The 12,770-nt window shown below is 40.7% G+C and overlaps 2 pseudogenes; one reads left to right on the top strand and one right to left on the bottom strand.

The window, feature by feature from the left end:
- LOC131483358 (zinc finger protein 850-like) overlaps positions 1–12,770 on the top strand; it is a 455,811-nt pseudogene that overhangs the window by 294,238 nt on the left and 148,803 nt on the right.
- On the bottom strand, positions 657–9,858 carry LOC131483320 (zinc finger protein 850-like; annotated as a pseudogene).

The following is a 12,770-nucleotide window of genomic DNA, read 5'->3' as shown; positions in this document are numbered from 1 at the left end:
GGTTCCAATATAATTCTGTAATAGGATGAGAAATTTTGTGATTCTAAATAAGATAAATGGGTAAATGACAAAGATGGCATTTCAAACAAGTGTTACATACTGAGCACTTATTATCAATATTTAATCTGAAAACAGCATTCACATTTACCACCTCACAACAAAGGGAGATCACATACAAACTGCATCTTAATTATTTTAGAAACAAATACCCTCTCTTCTGAAATAAAATGATACTCCTCATGTTTAAAAATGTGAGACTTTCAAAGTATGTTTCCACATCCATTGCCCTTTTACAATGTTTTGCATTTGCACTCTTGCTAATGGTTGTTTTTCATTCACTTTTTAAGCTTTGACACACCATAATAGCAGGTTTATGGTGGCTAGTCTTTCAGCTGACATGCTTTTGTAGTTCTGAGGTGTGACGCTGCTAATGACTGACTTCAGAAAAATGATTTTTCAGTGAATTCTGTGTGTTTGCTCATTTCTAGGAATATGCTACTTATTGAAGCGTGCATGCTTCCAACTGTGTGAAAAATGTATGTGTATGAATTTTAACACACATGTAACACATTTCTGCTTTCCCATGTGAATTCAGATGTTTAATAAAACTTGACTGTTTGCAACAGGATTTTCCACTGATTATAGGCACTCAGTTCTTATCCTGTATGGATACTCTGATGTCGAATGAAACCTATCTGGTAAGTAAAGGCTTGAAAATACACACTACATTCATAAGGTTTCTCCCTTGTGTGGACCCTCTGATGTATGATCAGGTGTGACTTCTGAGAAAAAGCATTTCCACACTCACTACATTCATAAGGTTTCTCACCTGTGTGGATTCTCTGATGTCTAAAGAGCTGTGGCTTATCAGAAAAGCTTTTCCACACTCACTACATTCAGAAAGTTTCTCATCTGTGTGGATTCTCTGATGCACCATCAGATTTGACTTACGAGAAAAAGCTTTTCCACACTCACTACATTCATAAGGTTTTTTCCCCCCGTGTGGATTTTCTGATGTATGATTAGGTGTGACTTCTGAGAAAAAGCTTTTCCACACTCACTACATTCATAAGGTTTTTCCCCTGTGTGGATTCTCTGATGTCTAAAGAGCTGTGGCTTATCAGAAAAGCCTTTTACACACTCACTACATTCATAAGGTTTTTCCCCTGTGTGGATTCTCTGATGTATGATTAGGTGTGACTTCTGAGAAAAAGCTTTTCCACACTCACTACATTCATAAGGTTTTTCCCCTGTGTGGATTCTCTGATGTCTAAAGAGCTGTGGCTTATCAGAAAAGCCTTTTCCACACTCACTACATTCATAACGTTTCTCCCCTGTGTGGATTCTCTGATGTATGATGATGCTTGACTTACGAGAAAAAGCTTTTCCACACTCACTACATTCATAAGGTTTCTCACCTGTGTGGATTCTCTGATGTCTAAAGAGCTGTGGCTTATCAGAAAAGCTTTTCCACACTCACTACATTCAGAAAGTTTCTCATCTGTGTGGATTCTCTGATGCACCATCAGATTTGACTTACGAGAAAAAGCTTTTCCACACTCACTACATTCATAAGGTTTTTTCCCCCCGTGTGGATTTTCTGATGTATGATTAGGTGTGACTTCTGAGAAAAAGCTTTTCCACACTCACTACATTCATAAGGTTTTTCCCCTGTGTGGATTCTCTGATGTCTAAAGAGCTGTGGCTTATCAGAAAAGCCTTTTACACACTCACTACATTCATAAGGTTTTTCCCCTGTGTGGATTCTCTGATGTATGATTAGGTGTGACTTCTGAGAAAAAGCTTTTCCACACTCACTACATTCATAAGGTTTTTCCCCTGTGTGGATTCTCTGATGTCTAAAGAGCTGTGGCTTATCAGAAAAGCCTTTTCCACACTCACTACATTCATAACGTTTCTCCCCTGTGTGGATTCTCTGATGTATGATGATGCTTGACTTACGAGAAAAAGCTTTTCCACACTCACTACATTCATAAGGTTTCTCACCTGTGTGGATTCTCTGATGTCTAAAGAGCTGTGGCTTATCAGAAAAGCCTTTTCCACACTCACTACATTCATAAGGTTTTTCCCCTGTGTGGATTCTCTGATGCACCATTAGATTTGATTTCTGAGAAAAATCTTTTCCACACTCACTACATTCATAAGGTTTTTCCCCACTGTGGATTTTCTGATGTCTAAAGAGCTGTGCCTTATCAGAAAAGCCTTTTACACACTCACTACATTCATAAGGTTTCTCATCTGTGTGGATTCTCTGATGTCTAAAGAGCTGTGGCTTATAAGGAAAGCCTCTCCCACACTCACTACATTCATAAGGTTTCTCACCTGTGTGGATTCTCTGATGTCTAAAGAGTTGTGCCTTATCAGAAAAGCCTTTTCCACACTCACTACACTCATAACGTTTCTCCCCTGTGTGGTTTCTCTGATGTATGATCATGCTTGAATTCTGAGAAAAAACTTTTCCACACTCACTACATTCATAAGGTTTTTCCCCTATGTGGATTCTCTGAATCACCATCAGATTTGACTTACGAGAAAAAGCTTTTCCACACTCACTACATTCATAAGGTTTTTCCCCACTGTGGATTTTCTGATGTCTAAAGAGCTGTGCCTTATCAGAAAAGCCTTTTACACACTCACTACATTCATAAGGTTTCTCATCTGTGTGGATTCTCTGATGTCTAAAGAGCTGTGGCTTATAAGGAAAGCCTCTCCCACACTCACTACATTCATAAGGTTTCTCACCTGTGTGGATTCTCTGATGTCTAAAGAGTTGTGCCTTATCAGAAAAGCCTTTTCCACACTCACTACACTCATAACGTTTCTCCCCTGTGTGGTTTCTCTGATGTATGATCATGCTTGAATTCTGAGAAAAAACTTTTCCACACTCACTACATTCATAAGGTTTTTCCCCTATGTGGATTCTCTGATGCACCATCAGATTTGACTTACGAGAAAAAGCTTTTCCACACTCACTACATTCATAAGGTTTTTCCCCACTGTGGATTTTCTGATGTCTAAAGAGCTGTGACTTATCAGAAAAGCCTTTTCCACACTCACTACATTCATAAGGTTTTTCCCCTGTGTGGTTTCTCTGATGTATGATTAGGTGTGACTTCTGAGAAAAAGCTTTTCCACACTCACTACATTCATAAGGTTTCTCACCTGTGTGGATTCTCTGATGAGTATTGAGGTTTGACTTAAGAGAAAAAGCTTTTCCACATTCACTACATTCATAAGGTTTTACCCCAGTGTGGATTCTCTGATGGATAATGAGGTTTGGCTTATAGGAAAAGCATTTCCCACACTCACTACATTCATAAGCTTTCCGCCCATTGTGCATTCTGTGATGTGCATTCATGTTTGACTTACAAGAAAAACTTATTCCACCCTCCCTGCTACCATTAGTTTTCTGCCCTGTATGGACCCTCTCATGTATGATTAGGCTTGATTTACCAGGAAACTCTTTTCCACACTCATTACATTCATAAGATTTTGTCCTTGTGTGGAGTCTCTGTTGCCAAGTTAGCGATAATTGCTGGTGAAAGGCTTTTCTGTGCTCATTGCATTCATACGGATTCTCTGCACTTTGAAGGATCTGATCTCTAATGAGTTCTGACTTCTGGTACGTGTTTTCTTTACATTCATTGGACACATGCAAATATTCTCCTGGGTCAGTTCTCTGTTTGGTGGTAAGGCAAGATTTATAGTAGCCAACATGAATTGCTTCTCCCACACTTACAGGTTGCTGATTACATGGGTCTTTGGTATAAACTTGCTCACACATAAGGACTATCTTCTTCCCGCTGAAAGTTGTCTCATTTTCATTGTGTTCAAAGGACTGCTGACAAATGTGGATCTTGTCAAACTGACTGAGAATTTCCTCACTTTCAAGGTTGTTCTCAGAGATATTAGAGGCATGCTTCGTTTCAAATGGTATTTCATCAGGCTTCCTGTGGGAAAGCAAATTTAAAAGAAACTATGATATTGTTTTCTCTGCATTCAAAAGGCACCAGATCTTTGAGCCCCTCCAGGGAGTTGCTTTTCCCCTCACCTCTTCCAATTTCACCTGGTCAATTAACACTAAAAATATGGTCTACAACTGGTTTTCATTCTCTGTTTCTATACTAAGTTAAAGAAAAGAATCACCGAGCTTTCCTGGTAACATTTGGTTCAGTGCACAATATGGGAATTGAAAAAGAATTCTGGCTCTTACACAAGAGCTATGAGGCTGAATGGAGCAAAGAGACTCCATGAGTTTTGTACTAAAGCTCTGGAAATGACCCTTGGCACTTCATGCCTCTGCACAAAGAGGAAAATAGCCACACACTCATGTAATCCCCAGCCACTGCTTAGCTCCAGCTAAACATCGAGATGGATTGTACTTGGATAGGCTGCAATACACAGCAACATGAAGTGGAATTGGGGGAAGACTAGACTGAGCCAGGCTGCAACACATGCTGGTGGAAAATGAGTTGAGGCAAGCCATGGCAGTCAGGGGGATGTTAGTGCTGGACACATGATCTCTGGGTGCAGGAGATCCAGTGGGGCCCTGGTAGCCTTGTCTGGGCCCTTGGGTACAGTTGTGTGATGAGTCCAGTTTTTGAGCCCCACTGGCTGTATGTGTGGTGGCAGTTTATGTTGCTTGGCCTGGGCCCTTGGCTGGCCAGTGCAATGGGTTCTGGGTCTGTGAGTTCTGGGAGTAGAGAGTGTGGCAGGCCTCAGGTCACCTGGCTTGGATACTTTACATGCCAGCCTGGTTGTGCTAACTCAGTGAGTGCTGAGGGTGGGGCTCCACTGGTGCAGGATTGACTGGCTCATCGTCTTGGTGCACTTGCCAAAACTGGTATCCCTCAATTGAAAAGAAGTATTGGACAACTGGTGTGGCTACACCTGGAGATGGAAGCCCACTGAAGCCTGGAAAGCACATCTGGACCATCCAAGAGAAAGAAGGAGAGAAGAGATTGAATAATTACCCCAGGCATACAATGACAGCCAATATTTGGGAGAAAGGAGACTCAAAGGTCAACCACGTCAGCCAATGAACATTGAAAGGGTTCCCTCTTGCTTGAATTGGTGAGATGGACATCATTTCAGAACTATCAGAACCCCTGGACAGAAACTTTGCAGTGTGTGCCACATTGACAACCTGGTTTGGTATCAGGGGTCCAGTACCCATCCTGAAGTACTAGGATGGTTGGCAGGCCTGGTATAGCTTCTCTAAATATCAATTAACCCTTACCTAAAACAGGAAGGAAAAATAGAAAATTTGGAAATGATCACACCAATTTCTCCTTAATGATCTAATACACGCACACATGCATTGAGTGCAACTAAATCACACACACACACACACACACACACACACACTACACAGAAACCCAACTCATGAAAAAAAATGATTAGGTCACACTCCCCAGTCCCACCCACCTCTTGATGTTGGAGGTGGGTAGAGCCTAGGCCTGCCTTGTTCCCAAGGTATCCACTCCCTGTGTGCTCACCAGGAAGGGCCAGGCCTCTTGAGTCCAGGCAGGCCAAGGCCCAGCTCATCCAATGGCCATAGTGGCTGAACCTAGAGTCCCAAGCATGGACTCCAATCTGGCTCAGGTCCTCCCAGGAACAGAAAGTGTACATGAGGTTATAGAAAATACACAGGTTTCTACTAAATACGAGTTGATCACATTCAGGAGGTGGATACAGAAAGTGGATCTCAAAATAATTTTTTAAATTTATCTTTTTAGAGACAGAGAAATTTTATTTGCAAAGTGGTCATGTGAGCAGAGGAAGAGGAGGGAATGGGAAAGAATTTCTTGAGAGAAAACTAGGTGTTGCTGTGCTTCCTTTTTTTGTTTATTTTGTTTTGTTTTGTTTTAGATTTATTTTATTTTTTTTTTATTACAAAGTCAGATATACTGAGAGGAGGAGAGATAGATAGGAAGTGGAGCTGCTGGGATTAGAACCAGCGGCCATATGGGATCAAGGCGTGGACCTTAGCCACTAGGCCACGCTGCCGAGCCCTGCTGTGCTTCTTGAAACTGAGACAGCCAGTTAGTAACTTGAATGTTGTCCCAACCCTTGTTTACTTAAGCAGGATGTATAACTGGAAAAAAGGACCCACTCCTCTGTTTTCTCCCAATTCCTGTAAATTCCATCCTTCCATCCTATTCCACAATCCTACTTTTCTATATTAAGTTAAAGAAAAGAATCACTGAGCCTTCCTGGTAACATTCGGTTCAGTGCACATTATGGGACTTGAAAAAGACTTCTGGATCTTATACAAGAGCTGTGTGCCTCGAATTAGCAAAGAGATGACTCCACAAGGTTTGTACTAAACTTTTGGAAATGATGCTTGGCATCCCATGCCTCTGTACAAACCTGAATACCACCACCCACGCACATAATCCCCAGTCACTTCCTAGCTCCAGCTAAACCTCCAGACTGAGTGTACTTTCAGGAGGAAGGGGGTAGAGATAGGAATTATAAAAGTTTGGGACTTTAAAGTCTCTAATCACCAACTGCTTTTTCAATTTTTCTATCATGTCAATTTTCATTTTAGAAGTAAGTCTCTGGGTCCTTATATTTTGAAAACTATTGGATTGACATTCCCCAAAAAGGCCAATTTTCTTCATGACTTGATACTCTCTAAGTGGATCCTGAATCCCAACTACCTGACATGGGACCAAAATTCTGGCCTCCTTTTTCATACTTCACGTCGGCTCTTCTCATTGAAGAACGGATGAGAGTCCAGGCATCAAAAAATAATCACTTTGGTTTGAGTTTTTATGCACCATCTCGGGGAGGTGTTCACAAGATTCAACCCAAGGGCAAAGACAAAAAAAGTTTTTCACAAAGGGCAATAATGTCTACCACCTCACCCAGAAAAAAAGGTGAGACTTGTGGCTTTCTTCTCCCAATGTTATGGGCTATGTAGCCAGTTCAGGGTCAGCAGCTTGACTCCATCTAGGCTTTCCCTTCTGCCCAGCTGTGACTCTCACCTATCATCACTGGAACTGAGAGGGGGTGGTATTGCATTTTTTTTTTTTTTTTTTGTGACCACTCGCTCCACAAGTCCCTATAAAGGCCCATGATAGGTAGAGGCTCACTCTCTTGGTCACATGTTTCTGAAGAATCTAGATGTTTTCTGCTTTTGTGATTCTGCCTTAATTGCTTGGCTTGGAGCTGTGTGAACTTCTGGCCTGACAGTCTATGTGACACCCACCTGGCAGAACACCTGGAAATTCACGTAGGTAGACCACTCCTCAGGAAGGAGGTCCCTGGTATTTGATAAGAGTCCTTGCCCTATAGCCCATCAATTTGTAGCTTTTGAAAGTTGCTTGCTTCAAACCTGCAATTACAGGCCTGTCAACTTGCTCATTTTGAAAGTTAATAGCTAAAACTGAACAATCATAACTGTATGGAAAAAGGAAAAAAATTGTTTTTATATTTATTGGAAATCTAGATATACAGAGAGGATATGAGACACATAGAAAGATCTTCCATGTGTTGATTTACTTCCCAAAAAATCATAACTTTCAGAGCTGAGCAGCTTTAAAGCCAAGAACCAGGAGCTTTTTCTGGGCCTAACACGCAGATGTATAGTCACAAGCCTGTGGGGTATTCTCAGCAGTTTTCCCAGGCTAAAGGCTGCTGAGGTCCCTGCGGTGGGTGTGGAAGACACGAAGTTGTGAAGAGAACTTTTCCATTGCAGACAAGGCTGCAAGGAACTTCCTGTGCCTACAACCACCTGAAAAGCAGGCCCACCTCCCTTTGCATAGACACCAGACAACTCCACAGAGATTTCTGTAATCTATTTAGGCATTGTCTGCCACTGTGGAGTTGCTTTTTATGATCAGTGTGAGCTTGGAAGTTGATGTTGGTGATAACGTCTTAGCAAAAGGGCCTTCTGCTATTTCTGCTCTCTCGGCTGCCCCACTCATCATATGATAATCAAGGGTGTCAAGTCCCTACATGTAGCAGGAACCTATGCTTAGGGTTGTCCTCCCACATTGACCATATGCTAATCAGGGATATTAAGTCCCTAGATGTAGTGGAAATCTATTCTTTCCCTCTTTCCTTAATCTTTATGTCCCTCCTTCTATGATACACTTCCTTAACTATTTCAAGACTAAGTTGTAGACTCAGGATTGTAATAGGAATGTGTTCCTGATTGTATGTACCATCTATTGAGAACTTCTTGACAACAGGATTAGGGCAGCTGATATCCTGCGTCAACGTTAAATAATTGGCAGAACTATCTTTAGGAATGCCTGCTTGACCAGGTGTGAAAAGTGAGTGCCAGAGTTTGTAAAGGCTTCTGATTTAAAAAAAGGGGACTGTTTATGATTCTGAAACTGTAGTGTTCCATTTATTTTCTATGCCTACTCCAAGCACCCTTCTCAAGTTCTGAACTTCACTTGAGCTGGACTCTGGCAACGGCCAGAGAGCTGGATGTTATGTGGGGCTGCCAGGGGCACAAACAAGTGTCCATATATGATCCCAGTGCATGCAAGGTGAGGGACAGCCACTAGGCTACCATGCCATGCCCACGGGTTTGATCTTTACAAATGACTTTTGTGGGCCTTTCGATGACCCCCTGTACATTTCACACACGAGTTCAGAAAAAGCCAGTTTTTTCAACTTTGTCACTCATGTGGCTTCCTACCTCTGAGAGCTGAACAGCCATAGAATGGCTGGTGCAGATTTGAAGCTGTGTAGTAGCAGCTATTTCCTTGCTGGTTGAGAGACAACCAATGCAATGGGAAGTGTCTTACTCAAAGGTTCCTGTCCAGACAAGGAATGCTCAGGGGACACTTAGAAATCTGAGACCCTTCTGAAAAATTTTGCTGTCTGCATTCAAGAGGCACACCATCTTCTGGCTCTCTCCCAAGAAATGTTATTTGATTCCCTCTGCTTTCTACATTCACCTGGTCACTTTGCAAATAAATCTTCTGTCTGCAAATGAAAAGAAAAAGCAGAAAGAAAAAATGAAATCCTATTTTTCAAGCCTCATTTTTATACAATTTCCCTTTCATATTGTGCTGCAATTATGGCCAGAGCTAAGGCTAAGCATCTTTGTGGCAGCACAGCTCTCTTTTCAGTTATAATAAATTTTTTTATAATTAAAACTTGCCTGAAGATTATTTCTTGACCTTTCTGATTAGCTCCAAACAGCTCATTCTTTCCATGGGGATCTGAAATGAGGAAAAGAGTAACCACATCTATGAATCGCATCTAAATGTTTCTTTTCAAATGTTCCAGTGAATCTAATGAGATTTGTTGCCAATCTATATACAGCACATTTGAATATTAGTGAAATGTGGACATTTATGAGCATTTTTAAATAGGCATTACATCTCATCTATTAATGCCTTAACATAATACCTATATTTCCAAAATAAAAATTTCAATTATATGAGATTGTGTATTTAACTTAAAGCGGGAAATGACAGAAAATATGGTATAAAAATTCAAAATAAGGCTTGGGGTACCTTACATCCCATCTCATTACTAGTTTGTCTTTTCCTGGCTACTCTGCTTCAAAAACAACTTCCTGAAAATGTGTCTTGGGAAGTGGCACATGTGATTCAAGTGTTTGTGATCATGAAAAGACCCATATATAGTTCCAAATTTATGGTGACAGATTGGCAAATTTCTAGAATAAACCTATACATGGAGACTAGAGAATTACTGTGTCTCACCAGTCGTCCTTCTGGAAGAAACTAAGAGTAAAAATTACATATAATTCCAGTCAACAATTACTGAGCTATGTATCAATAGCCCTGCCAATTATGTGCTGACCTACCTTGAAGACTCTGCTTGACAGGTTTCTCCACTGTCCATGGTGCTGATCCTTGCTCCAACTTGAAGATCACATCAGGCTTTGTCATGGAGTACCCTATTCATGGAGAATGATGCAAATTTTCCAAAATCACCATTAGTCCTACCAACTACTACACTTTATAATCTCTTCTTTTGTTTGTCATCTATATAGAAGTATTCTGTTTGGGCATGATGCAGTTTCACTCACCCAAGGACAGCAGATTGTGATAGGTCTCAAGCATCACCTCCCTATACAGGGTCCTCTGAGTATTGTCCATTGTCTGCCATTCTTCCTGGGTAAGGTCCACAGCCACATCTTCAAATGACACCAACACCTGTAACAGCATATGTCAATTCAGTTCTGGATCATTAAAGAGAAACACTAACAGTACATTCTCTGTATATTTAATTTGCAACTTCTGTGAATGTAGTTTAATTTACAATTCATACAGCATCACAGAGTAACAGTTAAATGAAAATATCGTGCTGTGTTACTTTTGCAATTCTAATATTACAACAGAATATTCCTTAATCTCATAAAGGTTGTTTTCTCTAAAGATTCTCATTCTAATGAACTGTTGAAGGCATTGCTGGAATAGCTCTTCAAGTGGAAGATATCACTATGTTTGTCCGTTATTACCACTCTGCTTTTCAACTAAATTAAGACAAGTAATAATATTGACACTGAACCAAAATGTTAACTCAGGACCTATAATACTAAGCTGAGTTTAACTCTGCTGGGTGTGTTCAATTTGCATCTTCTATGAATGCAGCTTAATTTACAATGTATATGGAAAATAAGGTAAAAACAAAATAAATCCTTTTGTTCTGTATTACGTTTGCAATTCTGAAGCTACAAATCCATAATTATCCTGTGTCAGATCTCTTTCTATAATGAGCATAAAATGAGTTCACTGGTCAATCTTTAGATACATCTGAGCAAAATAACATGCTAGATTAGATAATTAAAACATATGCTTAGGGTCAGGCTGTGTGGCCTAGTCGCTGAAGTCCTCGTCTTGAACGCCCCGGGATCCCATATAGGTGCTGGTTCTAGTCCCAGCAGCTCCACTTCCCATCCAGCTCCTTGCTTGTGGCCTGGGAACCAGTCGAGGATGGCCCAAAGTTTTGGGACCCTGCGCCCACATGGGAGACCCGGAGGAGGTTCCTGGTTCCTGGCTTCAGATCAGCGGAGAACCAGCTGTTGCAGCTCACTTGGGAAGTGAATCATGGAACAGAAGATCTTCCTCTCTGTCTCTACTCTCTGTATTTCTGACTTTGTAATAAAACAAACCTTTAAAAAAAGAAATAGGCTTAGAATTGTACAAGATGATGAGCAGTTTTTTGAGTAGCTTACTAATGATTTCCTCAAACATACTGAGTTACTTAAAAATATTATAAAGCAATAATTCACTTCAATTTTCTTGTTTCAAAGTGAAATAATTAAATACTGAAAATATTTTTAAATTGTACTTGCATGATTAAATATTTCCTACAGCTTATATTGCAATTAAATATAAATAATAGATGATCATATGTATCAATAATACATATTATATATGTACATACACAAAGTAAAAAAATTATGGAATACATATGCATGAAACTCCATTGTATAAATATATAAAACAATATATACTTTTTTCACTTTGGAGTATGCACATACTAAAACTATTTTTATTTTTTTTCTGTGGAATAACATAAAGTATAGTTTTAATTTCTATATATACACTACAGCTTAGGAGGGAAACAAATGATAATCTCTTAAACAACTATCTTCTGACAATTAGTTGGTATCAGCCAGTCAGATCCTGCCAGGTGAACAGAAGATATACATATAACACAAAGGCCACGCTGTAACAAACCAAATCCTTTTTTTTATGTTTTGGAAGCTCTTTAGCGTTAAGCAGTTATCTGGGTTGTTCTTGTATTCCAGTTATTTATTCACTACTTTTAACATTAAAAAAGAGCTAGTGTAACTGATATATATCATTTTAACAGCATGATACTTCTTTTCAATCTTCTCTTTTTCCCTCCTTTTTTTTTAAGATTTATTCATTTTATTACAGCCAGATATACAGAGGAGAGACAGAGAGGAAGATCTTCCATCCAATGATTCACTCCCCAAGTGAGCTGCAACGGGCCGGTGTGCACCAATCCGAAGCCGGGAACCTGGAACCTCTTCCGGGTCTCCCATGCGGGTGCAGAGTCCCAATGCACTGGGCCGTCCTCAACTGCTTTCCCAGGCCACAAGCAGGGAGCTGGATGGGAAGTGGAGCTGCAGGGACTAGAACCGGTGCCCATATGGGATCCCAGGGCTTTCAAGACGAGGACTTCAGCCGCTAGGCCACGCCAGGCCCCCCCTGTTTTTTTGTGTGTGTGATCACAGTTTCCTTAATTTTTTCTTAACTCATAAATTTTTTATTCAGAAGAAATTCAGGTTATTTTTTTTAAGATTTTTTTTTATTATTGGAAATCCAGATATACAGAGAGGAGAAGAGACAGAGAGGAAGATCTTCCATCCGATGTTTCACTCCCCAAGTGAGCTGCAACAGGCCGGTGTGCGCCAATCTGATGCCAGGGTCCAGGAACCTCTTCCGGGTCTCCCATGCAGGTGCAGGGTCCCAACACTTTTGGGCCGTCCTCGCCTGCTTTCCCAGGCCACAAGCAGGGAGCTAGATGGGAAGTGGAGCTGCCGAGATAAGAACCGGCGCCCATATGGAATCCCAGGGCTTGCAAGGCGAGGACTTTAGCCACTAGGCCACGCCGCCGGGCCCTCAAGTTATTTTTTAAATTATGTTGCATTATGTGACACAGTTTCATAGGCTCTAGGATTTCCCAAGCACCTCCCTGTAAAAACCCCTACCTTTGGTAGGGTTTTTAACATAAAGTGGTGTTGGATTTTGTCGAAGGCTTTTCTGTATCTATTGATA

This window comes from Ochotona princeps, chromosome 25, assembly GCF_030435755.1.
Source record: "Ochotona princeps isolate mOchPri1 chromosome 25, mOchPri1.hap1, whole genome shotgun sequence".
Classification (NCBI taxonomy): domain Eukaryota; kingdom Metazoa; phylum Chordata; class Mammalia; order Lagomorpha; family Ochotonidae; genus Ochotona; species Ochotona princeps.
This window is presented reverse-complemented; position numbering and strand designations above follow the sequence as displayed.